Source organism: Venturia canescens, chromosome 1 (assembly GCF_019457755.1).
Source record: "Venturia canescens isolate UGA chromosome 1, ASM1945775v1, whole genome shotgun sequence".
Classification (NCBI taxonomy): domain Eukaryota; kingdom Metazoa; phylum Arthropoda; class Insecta; order Hymenoptera; family Ichneumonidae; genus Venturia; species Venturia canescens.
In genome coordinates, this window is record NC_057421.1 from 8,654,010 (window position 1) to 8,666,722 (window position 12,713).

At 40.1% G+C, this 12,713-nt stretch overlaps 1 protein-coding gene across 7 annotated transcripts in view; it reads left to right on the top strand.

Moving 5' to 3' along the window:
• The window catches only part of LOC122405613 (uncharacterized), a 38,728-nt gene that overhangs the window by 10,482 nt on the left and 15,533 nt on the right, over positions 1–12,713 (top strand). For 5 of the 7 annotated variants that reach the window (XM_043410534.1, XM_043410535.1, XM_043410536.1 and 2 more), the window contains 3 exons: positions 531–855; positions 949–1,925; positions 2,079–2,135. The gene's annotated coding sequence lies outside the window, so the exon portion shown is untranslated. Of the gene's footprint in view, positions 1–280; positions 419–530; positions 856–948; positions 1,926–2,078; positions 2,136–4,153; positions 4,360–12,713 lie in introns of those variants that run through there. The other 2 variants (XM_043410538.1, XM_043410540.1) reach the window with 2 other exon arrangements.

Below are 12,713 nucleotides of genomic sequence, written 5' to 3' on the forward strand. Positions count from 1 at the left end.
GATCTTTTTGTAGTATATCCATTGCGAATATCGATTCATGTGAGCGACGAAAATATTCGTACAGAGGGCATTTGGCTGAACATATTTTCTGTACGAATACTTTCGTCGCTCACTATATGCGTAGCCGAATTGCACGGTAATGACTTGCCAACAGACACCGATTACGAAGTCATTATGATATGAGCCGAGGTCCTTCGCTCCCTGTCATTAGTGTTCAAATTTCAATCGCTGTACAACAAGCATCATTTTCCAATTAAAATAAAAAAAAAACACTATTTTACGTTTAAGCAGTTTTATTTCGAGTACCAAATATTGGAAGCAACGGATGTGAACATTGAATAAGTCACTCGGGTCGTTGAATTTTTCGCATTACTACCAAGTTTGACGGTTACTGACGTTCAACACTCATTACCAAAAAGTTAGCAACAAAAATAAAGTGCTGACATAGTCGGCTCACTATTTGCCTATTAAAAATGTATTCAATGCTGAAAAACGAAGTCGTGATAACTGAAAAAATTTTCAAATTACAGCTCCGTCCGTCACTGGTTCATTGGGACGAAGTTGGAAGTGAGGGTTGCACGAATTTCCCAAGAGAGGCGGATCAATCGGAACGAACGTCTTTTGTGCTATGGTATGGTTCTCACGAGGAGCGTGCGAGGAGCCAAGTCGGCGCAGTGGCATACGTAATAACGGGGTCAAAGCGCGTTGATAGGTCCTCCGATGAGCGAGGGCTTCTCATTGGTAGATTCTCCTGGCGAACGTAACGCTCTCTCACGGCAAACGAAATTTGGATTTTCGCGCTATCCTCGTCCAATGGTGTATGTCGCGAGGGAAAAAAAGAGAAAGAGGAAGAAGGTGCAGTAATATTTACAGCGATGATGTAAGAGTGTGCCATCTTTATAGTTCGATCTATTTCATGTATTTATAATTTCCGTTCGGTCGTTACAGGTCTTCAAAAATGTTTGGAATCATTCTTCGTGGGATGAGGATTAAATAAAAACGGAGAGTAGGAACTTTTGTCTGTCGAAGGAATACTTAGCGAGAGTGGGGGGAAAAGAGGGGGGGGGGGGGGAATGAAGTTCAAACCGCTCGTTCGTAGATACGAGGACGAGGTTTGAAAGCGAAGCATGCGCTTCATTTTAGTGTGTATTGTGTATTTCTCGCAGGGCAAACGCTCTCGAGAAAGATGTCGAAAAAAACTTGGGTTATACAGCGCGAAGTAAGCATCACCTGCGATCACGACAAGATGATGCGTCGGTTCGGACCGCGCAACTGCGACCTTCAACGTCCTTGGCGGTGTGGGGATCGGACGACGCGTAATGTTTCGTTGCCGGCAGTCATTTTTACACGCGAGACGCCTCCACACGAGGGTCGAAGCTCTCGTTGATCGGGGCTCGGGCGCTTCGTCTTCGACCCGCACGTTCCTCGGGAGCTCCTTACCGAGCCCGCGAATTCTTAAATCGTGTGCACATTTACTATCTTCTGAACCCCTCGACAGTCGAAAGTTCAAAATCGCGTAAAAAATTGAATTTTCCCGAGGGCGCGCTGGTGTTTGAATTTCCGTCAAATTTTTCGTTCCCTCAACGAGACTCGATTGATTGAGAATATTCGCGAGTGCGGCACTATATCGAATATGCACGAAAACAAATCTGAGAGATATTGCAGAGTAGGAGAGACAGAAAGAGCGAGCGAGAGAAAAAGATCAGCTCACTGTGAACGAAGCGAAGCGTATCCTATATAGAGTACGCGTAAAGAAGAGTTTGGGTGCAGTGTGTCGCGTGAACTGCGCGAGTGACGATTTGACGGGGCAGTGAATTAGTTGACTTGCTTATCTATTCGTTTATTCGTACTATTCTTGTTTTTTTTTAACTTCCTACTGGATTATCGTCGACTTCTCCTGTATTCGTCCTTCGTGCGCCTCTGAGGTAATAACGAACGAGAGAGCCATCGTTGCGTCATGAGTTTTCCTCAACCTGCTTTCCTGTCCCCTTTCATTCATCGATTTTGTCATCGATTTAACTAGAATACGAGCCCCGACGATCTTCAATTAATTCGATCGTTATTTCGTTGAATTTTAGGCACGAGACAATCTCAACAAGGGAATTTAATTGGTGGATTTCCGAAATAAATACCGAGTGAGTATTCGTATGTAAACATGCTGCATACAGCCACAAGCACCTACCTATCGAAGACGATTTTACGCGTAAGATACGTTGTCTAATCTGTTACGATTACGCACAGCCACATACCCAACTCTCCTGTCATTATATTAAATAAGTGAATTAAACATATTTTTTCTCTCGGTTTCTTTATTTTTTTATTCCCTCTACATACTGTTAGAAAAAACACTTGCTCTGACACGCACTATTTTCACGTCGATACAGAACGCCCGACTAGCCGGACTGTCAAATTTTCTCACACTCGTTCTCCCTCCTTTTCGCTCCCATGCATTCGAGCGGAATTACAATGGATCGAGTGTTGGTACACACGCGCGTCTTGATGCGTGTGGTCGATCTTTTTCGATAACCATTCGGAATGTTTTCACGCACGTTTTCCTCCGAGTTCTCGCATATTCTGTTTTACGATTTTCGTTTCATTTCTCATGCGGTTGAAAAAGCGAGATAAGCGAGTTTCACGGTTAATCTTTTTATTTCAAGTGAGTGCGCAGCACGGCGGCAGGTTCGGTGTAAAAATAACGAGAGCATCAGCCTCGGTGTTGATTAACGAAATATTTGTGAAGCGCGCGCGTGCGGCATCGAGAGCCTCGTGAGATTCGGGTTTTTAAACGTACCTGAAAAAATTCATTTGCACGAAGAATAAGAGACTATACACGAAAGACCACGGTGTTATAATATGCGCGACACGATTGGAACGAAGCCGATTCCGCGCCCGGCGACATTTGGCATCGTGAAAAAAACAGAGACCAAAATAAACCACTTTGGCGCGCGAGATGAACACACGGTACCTACACACGATGCGCAGCTCGAGTCCGCGTTCACACACGCGCCCAACTCCGACACGTAGCTTCGCTCGCAAGTACGGAGAAAAGTTTATAACACCTTCGAGAAAGAAGTCGGACGGAATAAAATAACATCGGATACGATCGATCTATCGACCTGCGAGAAACAATCGTCGACGGAGCCCAATTAACGCGGTGTTACCTGCGACAATAATTATCGTAATTACTGCTGGCATCGACGTCAGTCATGGTTGCACCGATTTTTCATTATTTTTTTCAATATTAAGTTTATCATTTAACATTTAATCTAAATCGGTGCTTTGACAGCTGATGAACGTCTTCGAACAAATTTCTCAATCTGATCCTCACTTTTTTGACGATTTGAAAAAAATATTTCGGTTTTCTACACTGATCGAGCGATGGGTGACTGATACGGCGAGTGTCATGGGAAGAGTGGGGAGTGCTGGGAACGTGGCGGTCCTTCCAGTCGTTTCGCGAATGCCCTCGAATCTACGCTTTAAATTTTTCTACGCCGATCAACTTCACGTCGATTTTATTCGATCCGATGTCGATAATAAATCAGAGTTCTTCATGACGCGACTAAAAATTGAACATCTCGTCTCTTTGGCATATTTGAATGTTACTAACTGCTATTTACAGTTTGGAAAACAATTTTCGTTCGGTTCATGTATTTTGATACTCGCGCTGACTTTTCTTTTACACTTTCGTTTTTTTTTTTAATACTTGGCGTCGAGCCGCTACCGCGTCTCTTGATATTTAATATCACTTTCATTCTCTCTTCTCTACCATTTTTATCTCTTTCTCTCTCTCCCCCTTTCTGCTCGTCTCCCCGGCCTGGCACACGTCTTTCCATACTATCGCGGTCTCCTTTTCTATATAAATTAACTTATCACTTTTTTCTTCAATCGAACGATAATGGAGAATCTCTGAGAAACGAGCACACGCTCAGTCGAGAGTTTCTCGGCTTTCGCTTCCGTGGAATTTTCCTCATTTGTGAAACGTCAATTAATCGGTTATTTAACTGTTCAAAAAAATCACAAGGCACGTCCCTGAGTGGTGTCTCGTTCTCAGCGTATTACGCAGAGCACATCCCCGTGACCTTCGTCGCACGATAGAAATGGAAAGTTCTAGGTCATTCCTCTCCCCGCCGCGCGCGCTAGCACGTCGCGAAGGGTGATTCGCCCCGTTCCTCGCGCTATACCGTTTATATACACAACTTATACGGATGTAGTCCACGAAATTTATACGTTCGCAAAACAAAAAATCCTGATGATTGATTGTTCGATTGCGTTATACCAGAGACCAATTTTCTGTCGTCCGAAACCGTGAGCTTCGGCCGCCATCTTGAAAAACGTATTTTTCCAAATATCTCGAAAACGGTGAGTTTCACGTTAAAAGTGCTAAAGACCTTTTCCATAGAGAATCAAATTTCCCATCTTTTTTATTTGACATTTTTTTCTCCATTGTTAATATTTTTCGAGATATAGTCGATTGAAAAAAGCAAATTTTAGTTTTTGTCAAATATCTCGAGAATTTTGGGAAGTACGACAAAAAAAACGTACCAATGATAATTGCAGAGCATGAAATTTCCTATCTCAACAAATTTTGTTCGCGCAATCGCAACGAACTCCCGACTTCAGAGCCTTTTTATCGTTTTAGTTATTTTTTTTTCTCTCTCGCTCTTTCGTGAGGTTCACCGCGTCTATGTGGTCCTTGGGAAAAGCATATTTATTATTTTTTCGATGTTTACTTTACTGTCTCGTATTTGTCGAGAATCCGACGCCTAAGGAGCGATCAGATATTATGGGAATCCTCGTAACAATGCATTTGCCATGATCAGCTTTGAGGAAACAAACTTTCGAGTGTTTTCGAGTCTGTTTGGACTCGGCTCAGACTCCCGCGGTACAGAATGCCCGAGCAATGCGTATTCACGAGTTTTTAAGCAAATTATGTGACTAAGAATTGTGTGAATGGCATTGCGAGAGATTTTATTATTTGAAGGCACTTGGATTGCGTAAGGAGACAAAAGCTCTGACGGCTGTTGAAGTTTTGAGTTCTCTTTGAGCTCGAAACGTCGAGCTGGCTGGTGAGAGAAGATTCAATTTTTTAATTATTTATTGATTTATCGAGCATCAAAAATATCGAGCAACAACAAAAGAGAAATGGACCAATTATTTAGGAAAATCTTTTGCTAAGTCTTTTCATCGATGATTTTTTCTTCAGACATCTTTCGTCAAGAAATCCAACCGAGTCTGTTTAACCACATGCAAATGCGGCCCGGAAACCCGAGGCCACGAATTCCCAGTTTTTGCAAGCGCTTTACTCAAAGCTAACAAGCGTTTGCAATATTGACGAGAACGGTGGAAAAATAGTCTGCAACCACAAAAAGTAGGACTAACCGATCAATATCTGCTGTCAAGATCCTTCGCTTTCATCAAAATTTGAATTTCGATGGGATTCTTTAGTCGTTAAAATAACGTAAAAATGTGAAAATCAAGGGTGCAACAAAAATTTAGTTTTCAATCGTTACTTCCAACTTTCAACTCCAGCTTTGTTTCCCTATTTGTGATTTTCTTCGTCTATTTATTCAGAAACGATATTGGTGTGACAAATTTAAGGTAAGAGTTGCGCGATTCTATGGTCAAATGACTATTTATTAATCGTCGAAATAAAATATAGGTTATAAGAAAGGTTTTCTGTATTGAATAAGTCTTACGGCAATTTAACCGTTAGTGTGCACACCTTTACAGCGAGACATTTCGTGCACATGGGGTCACTTTGACCCCAGGTCATTTTCGACATCGAATATCTCGGTAACTATGCGCTTTTCGAAATAAAAGGTTTAGTCACTTTTTGCAGTGAATTGATCCAACTTTAAGGCTGCAAAGTCGGATTTCCAAAAAAATCTTTTTTCATTGTTCAAAAACGTGCTCAAAGTTGATAGTGCGCGTAAAAAGCACTTTTTCGGTTAAATCTCTCGTAAAAAATTAAATTTTGAGTTTTGAAAAAAATCCTTACAGAGTTTTACAGACAAGTGTCCATGCTTTAAGGGAAAAATAGTCCACTTTGCAACCGTTCCAAAAAGTCTATTTATTTTGGAGTATGAAGTGGCTATGCTCCCTACTTTTAGAGAGGGGATAACGATTTCTTAATATTGGCGGTTTTACTTATGAGATGCTCATCTGTAAATGCTATTCATGTGAGAAAAAATGTTGGGGTCAACCTGACCCCAGATGCACATTAAGGGTTACACTGTATTCGTATAAATTTATACAAGATCATATTTAATCATTTATGATTAGAAATATCTTATGATTGCTTATTTGACTCGGTTTTTCAATATCGGTTCTCTTCTCACCTGACAGTCGACAGGATATCCTAGCCTCCAAACTCGCCGGCTATCACGAAAAATATACATATATGTATTCTTAAGGTCGATCCCCTACGACAGCCCCAACCAAAAGTTATGTACCGTCTGCATATTAAAAGGGCTAATAATTCGTTCGGATCGTAATCAATAACTTTGTAAAGACCCTATATACGTAATCGGTGCCAGCAGATATAGTTCAAATATCATTTGCCTTCGTAAAATTTATTTTAAAAGTATTTTTGATCTGACATCTCGCGAGTGGATTTTTTGACGGAACTATCCGGGCTACGCTTCAACCCACAGAAAAGGTTGCCTATACAGACGACATTCGCTTGTTCGCTTGCAAAATATATCGTATGCAGACTAAACCTTCGTACTTCTCGAGACTATATTTGTCAAACTAACGACGTTGAAGTTTGCAACGTTGGAGTTCAACGAAATTAACAAAAAAGACATTTGTAATTCACCAATTTTTTATTTCACGAAATCGTTGGTGTAAGTTGAAAAACCATGAATTGCAAATTTGGTATGAAACAAAATTGGAGAATTGCTGGAATTATTGGAGAGCTTTTTTACATCATTTCGTTGGACTCCAACGTTGCAAACTTCAGCGTCATTCAAACTAGATGGTCAATCACCTTGATTTTTTTTCACAATATCTGTGATATCCTGCTCTAGCTCCTCCTCGTTTTTTATAAACTTCCTAGTTTTAGTACTAGCGGTAGAATTAATAATGTGCTGTTTGCCTATGCATGGTCCATATGTTACGTGTTTATTGAGTCAACTTCAATTACATATATCTCGGGTTCGGGATGGTGAAACTTGTTGAATTTTTACAGAGGTGTTGTTCATATGTTAAACAATATGTATGCCAAATTTAAATAATTTCCTAATTTAACTGTCTCGTGGAGGAGCCACCTTAACGTTGCCAAGTATATCGAGCCATTTCATGGCAGTCGATCTCCTGCCATTTTCTGAGTTTTCATCGAGATTATTTTAAAAATTCTCTTCGAATGAGTCGATGGCCCTATATTTTTATGGTCCCATTGGAATCTTTATAATATAATCTATGAGGAACAATTTTAACATAAACTATATCTAATCGATAAGGAAATGAATTCTGCAATCATAGTGTTGGCGGGATGGGTTTCTCATAAGATGCCGTGTTATATTTCTATTTTTGATCGTAAATTTCTTGATATAATCTTCGGTAACTTATTAAATCCTTTAGCCATACGAAAGTTTATAACGTAAAAATGATATAATTTAAAAATCACGAGTTCGTCTAATGTCGATTGTCGCGCGACTCCTACCTTAAAGTTTATTTTCGCGCCTTAGTAATTGTTACCGAACGAGAAGGACGAAAGAATCGAGAGCCACGAGAAAAACAAGAGGCGATCGCATTCGAAGTTTTTTCTCCTTTCGTATGAACGCATTTTGTTTTTTCGGTGGAGAAAAATTCGTTTAATCCACTGATCAAATGACGCGGGCACCAACTGTCGGTTGTGATAATCGCAGCTTTTTTTATTCCACTCGGGATGATATATGAAGATACGTAGGCGTGAGACATGTGGCGCCAACGGCCCCGCGTCATAGCAAAGTTTTAGATCCATTGAGCTATGCGAGTGGCAGCGTGTGCTAATTTTCCTGTTGCTCTAACTTTCATAAGTTAAAAACAGTCTATTTTCATCGAGAGTATTTATTTCGGAGGGCAAGAACCAGAGTAGAATTTTCGAATGATCAATTTTTTTTTATTGGTTTTATACTTTTGACTTTCAAGCATGAAAAGGGCATTGAACCCTCAAAAAAATTTGTTCATTCAAATTTTGTCAATCGCGTGACCCTGACCACGTTCCAAAACTTTAGACGCGTTTTTCTTTAGACACGATTTTTTAAAACGGTACCGGGCGTTACTCCAACGATTTTCATTATTTCTATTTGATTTTTTGAAAATTTCATTTCGTTCAAAAATTTGTATTAAAAAAATTATCATCTTTAATCAAATCTTATTATTTTTTCTATCGAAAATTACTTCTTAATGTAATTCGTTGTGAAATATGTTACAAAAATCATTCAAATTATCGTTAATGATCAGTAAAAAAAATAATATGGTTACGATATTTTACTAAAATTTCATAATTGCTCGTGATTTTGGAATTTTTATATTTTTTTTTGCGTAAACAAACTGCTGCCTAAGACGAGCGCAGCGTCCTAAATATAGTCATAATTGTGGCTTGTCTCACGCGGCAGCGTTGCCACGTCGCGATCCTTAAAATTCTCATACAATTTTTATTACAATCGTTTCTTTCTCAAAAACTGGACGGTAGATCGAGCTTTCTTACTTTTCAATTTTTTCTTCAGAAGATACTCCAACACTGTGTTTTTTAAAATCAAAATCGTAGGAACCGTTCTCGAGTTATTTCGACACGCATTTTTTGTTTGACGATTACCATGTCTCCGGATGGAGTAAGCGGAACTTCAACTTGAAATATCCGAAAAACTAGACGGCAGAACTCCTTTTTTTTTTTAATCGATTCGTTAGATTTTTCTGCGCGACATATATTTTTTTCAAAATTTCCGTAAGAAATCGAGTTTCGCTCCGATTGGTACGAAAAAACAGAAAAAAAAATGATTTCGATACTCTTGAACATTCTGGGTTTTTGTTTATATGAGAATAAATGTAAATGAATACGAAAAAAGGAGAATCGATTCCTCTCATCGCTACCGTTTCGAAGAGTTCTTCTTTCTCATTTCGGAATGGGTCCACTTCCCGCAGAGTGTAGACGAAAAATTCTGTTAAAAACTCAATTGAGTAATTGGTATAAGATTGAGCGTAAGTCGGCGCCGCGGCGCAGTCGCCAAAACTACGTCGCTCGTCTGCGTATCTTCGAATGGCCAGCAGGAAAAGTATGGCCGAGATATTTTTTTCAGCTTATATTGAACCAAGCAGCGGACGCAGCTAGAAAGAGACGTTAGAACGCGGGTTAAATTTAACGGGACTCAAAAATCTATTTCTACGAATATTACGATAAGTTATTTGACCTCCGAAGATCGTGGACCGCGGACGAGCATTGAGTGATCAATGGAGCATCGTCGTCGATCAATTCACCGGAAAATGGATTCGTAGCAAGAAAAATTCCCCTCCGAATCTTCGATCGAACGTATCCGGTTTCACTCCAGTTTTTCATTGATCACAAACGATCAATGAAAAACTCATTGAATTTTGCAATAAAAAGTAGTGCAAATAATTGTTCTGTTTTTGGAAAGAGCGGCTAAAAATCTTTTCCGCATCCGTGCCAATCCTTCGTATTCTGTCTTACTAAAATAGCCGTGGAAAGAGCAACGACAACGAGATTGTTAACAATACTGATAAGCCTGAAAACGAGTCGTAGTGCAAGTTTATTAGAGTTTTCCGAACTACAAAATCGGGGGGGAGAGAGAGCTATTTCCAGACGCGATCGCTCCGGGCCGTTCCGCTCTTCTTTCTGGCAGAGATCCATCAGGCTTTATTTTTCTCATTTTTTTATAGTTGTACATGAAACACGGGGCAGATAACGACGAGAATTGCTACTCGCGGATCTCCGATACAGCCGCCTCTGAAAGGCCTCTCTGACGCGTGTATTGTACGCACTATTTTTAAATTTTACGCAAAGGTCAATCAGCAGTTTTTCATCCGAAAGATCCGGTTGATCAGAGACACCATAAGTCATCGCTTTACGGCCCTCTTATTTCGAATTCGCATCTGGCAGAATCTTTCCTCTGAGTTCAAACAAACACGAGTCCCATGACAATAAACTCTTTTCATTTTAAATTTTGTAGTATTCTACTTTTTTTGTGCGCTACATCGCGACGCTCTGCTTTCTTTTTTCGATCGATTTCAATATGCAAATCGATCCAGAAATTTTGGATCGATTTTGGACTTTGGAGATTCACTGGTCACGCGACACTCGGTATATTGGCATTTCATCTTGCTCGATCGTTGTTTCTCTTATATGCACGATTAATGACACTGAAGTTTGCAACGTTGCAGTCCAATGAAATGATTTTAAAAAACCCTCCTATAATTCCAGTAATTCTCCAATTTTGTTCCCTGTCGAATTTGCAATTCGTAGTTATTCAAGCTGCACCGATACTTCGTGAAATAAAAAAATTGGTCAATGTCAAATGTTTTTTTTTTCTTCATTTCGTTGGACTCGAACGTTGTAAACTTCAGCGTCGTCACGATTACGTATTTTTATAATGAGGAATAATAAGGAAGACCGGGGCAAAACGGAGGGTTTGAAGGAATTTTGTACTTTGCAGATGATTCAGAAGCTGCGTCGATCTCTTACTCTGAAAAATCAGAAAATGTACGTTAGTCTTCTGTAATTTTCGGTAAAATAAAAAAATTCTTGGGGCAAAACTGCCTCACAAATTTGTTTTTACTTCAATATTCATCCAATGCATATCTCGACCGATTTTTGTAAAAAGCATTAAAAGCATAGAAGAAAAATTGAAAAAGAAGAAATTTCGTAAATAATTAAAATTAAGAAGAAAATGGAGAAAAAAAATTTCCGAAAGAATTCAATTTTTTGAGAACCCTTGAAAAACATAAAAAATTGAAATATTTTAAAACAAAGCTTCGTAATTTTTAATTTTAAATTAAATATCTCGGCAAATATTCCGACGAGCCAAAAATCCTTTTCGGGACTCTTTCGGAGTCGAAAAGAAGGTCTGTGCCAAATTTGAAGCCAATCGGAGTCAACCGGTATTCGGAAGTGCAGCCTTGAATGGAGGCTTTTCTCATTACTTGATTAATTTCCACCGCAATAATCCGCTACGAGCGTTGCAATGCACGAGTCAGAGTTCACGCAAACATGTTTTGATCGCGAGCGCCTTCGGTTCCAATCTCTTTTTCCAGACGAATCGCTCAAGCACCGTTTCAAAGATTTTCTAGTATTTTTCCAAACAACGATACCAAAAACTCCCCGAAGAAGTATTCACGGTTTCTAGCAAGGAGGAGGCCATTAAGGCAATTACTCGGAAGCCTCGAAGAACATCTTGTTCCAAAGTCTCACCGTCTCAATGGAACGCCCTGTATACGTGAGCAGCGATGATCGCAAACTGTTATATAATTCAGAGAGTTGGAGAGAAAGAGAGCGAGCCACCCACACAGCGGGAGAGAGCATGGTTGATCCTCTGGAAACCGGACACCCCGATCAACTCGTCGGCTACACATTTTCTTACAACTTTGGAATGCACTTATTCTCGTAAGCCTCTAGCACGGGGAGAGTGTCTGGGATTGAGATTTTAAAAGCCGACAGCATCCCGGAACGAGGCAGTTTTCTTGAGTACTTTTCGCGTCGGTCGTGGGCTCGTCAGCTCTTGACGAACCGTTCGAGCATTTGCTTCTCCACGTAATTTCAAGAGGACGAAATTCTTTGGTCAATCGTGCTTTCAATGTGGAGGGTTTGATCGAGTCCTGCAGAAGCGGGAACACACTTCGAATCGTGGTCCGCGATGCCGTGAAGAGTTGATCGTAATCGGTCGAGTGGTTTTCGATTGGAAGGCAGTCGAACTTGGGATCGGCGAACGGGATTGATGGATATGGAGATTCGATGAAGTCTCTATTCGCTTAAACTCATTCGTGATATTCCTTCGTGCAATGAATGCTCGCGAGATCGCTGGCGAGTCGAGAGAGCAGCGTCTGGTTGCTGCTGCTGCTCTCCATGATCCTCGACGCTAAAATAAACTCTCGGGCATTTCACGACGGATTTCCGCCCACACCCCGGTCAAGCCGCGCCGCACCGGGGCTCGGGTTCGCGATCCTCGCTCGGTAAAAGACACACATCGGACGCACCGAATTATATGCTCACGCAGGTGACGTTTGTTGGACGAACTTTCGAATAATATGGCACAGGAGCGATCCCGGAAAACGAAATTTTCCTCATTTTTTTCGTGGATACAGGGAAGAATCGGAGCAGAGCGGGGAACTTGAAAAATTACGGAATTTTTTTTCCATTATTTCGTTTTGTTTATATTTTTCACACTTGTGATGGGCGGAAAAATTGAACATTTTTTTTATTAGATATTCTTCAAGTACAATCTGATGCATACGAAATTTGTACCATTTATTCATTATAATAATAGCCAGGACCCGGACGAGGGATTTCGTATTCTGTTGGAAACAAAAAATTGTGACAAAAAAGCGAAAATTTAGCACCTCAAAAAATGATTTTTTTTGTTTAAACTGTCGCCACTTTTTTTAAATCAAAATTTTTACAAATCCTTCGTCCAGGCCCAAGCTGTTATTATAATAAATAAGTGGTATAAATTTCGTATGGATCGAATTAATAGATTTTTAGTTGAAATGTCCATCGCAAC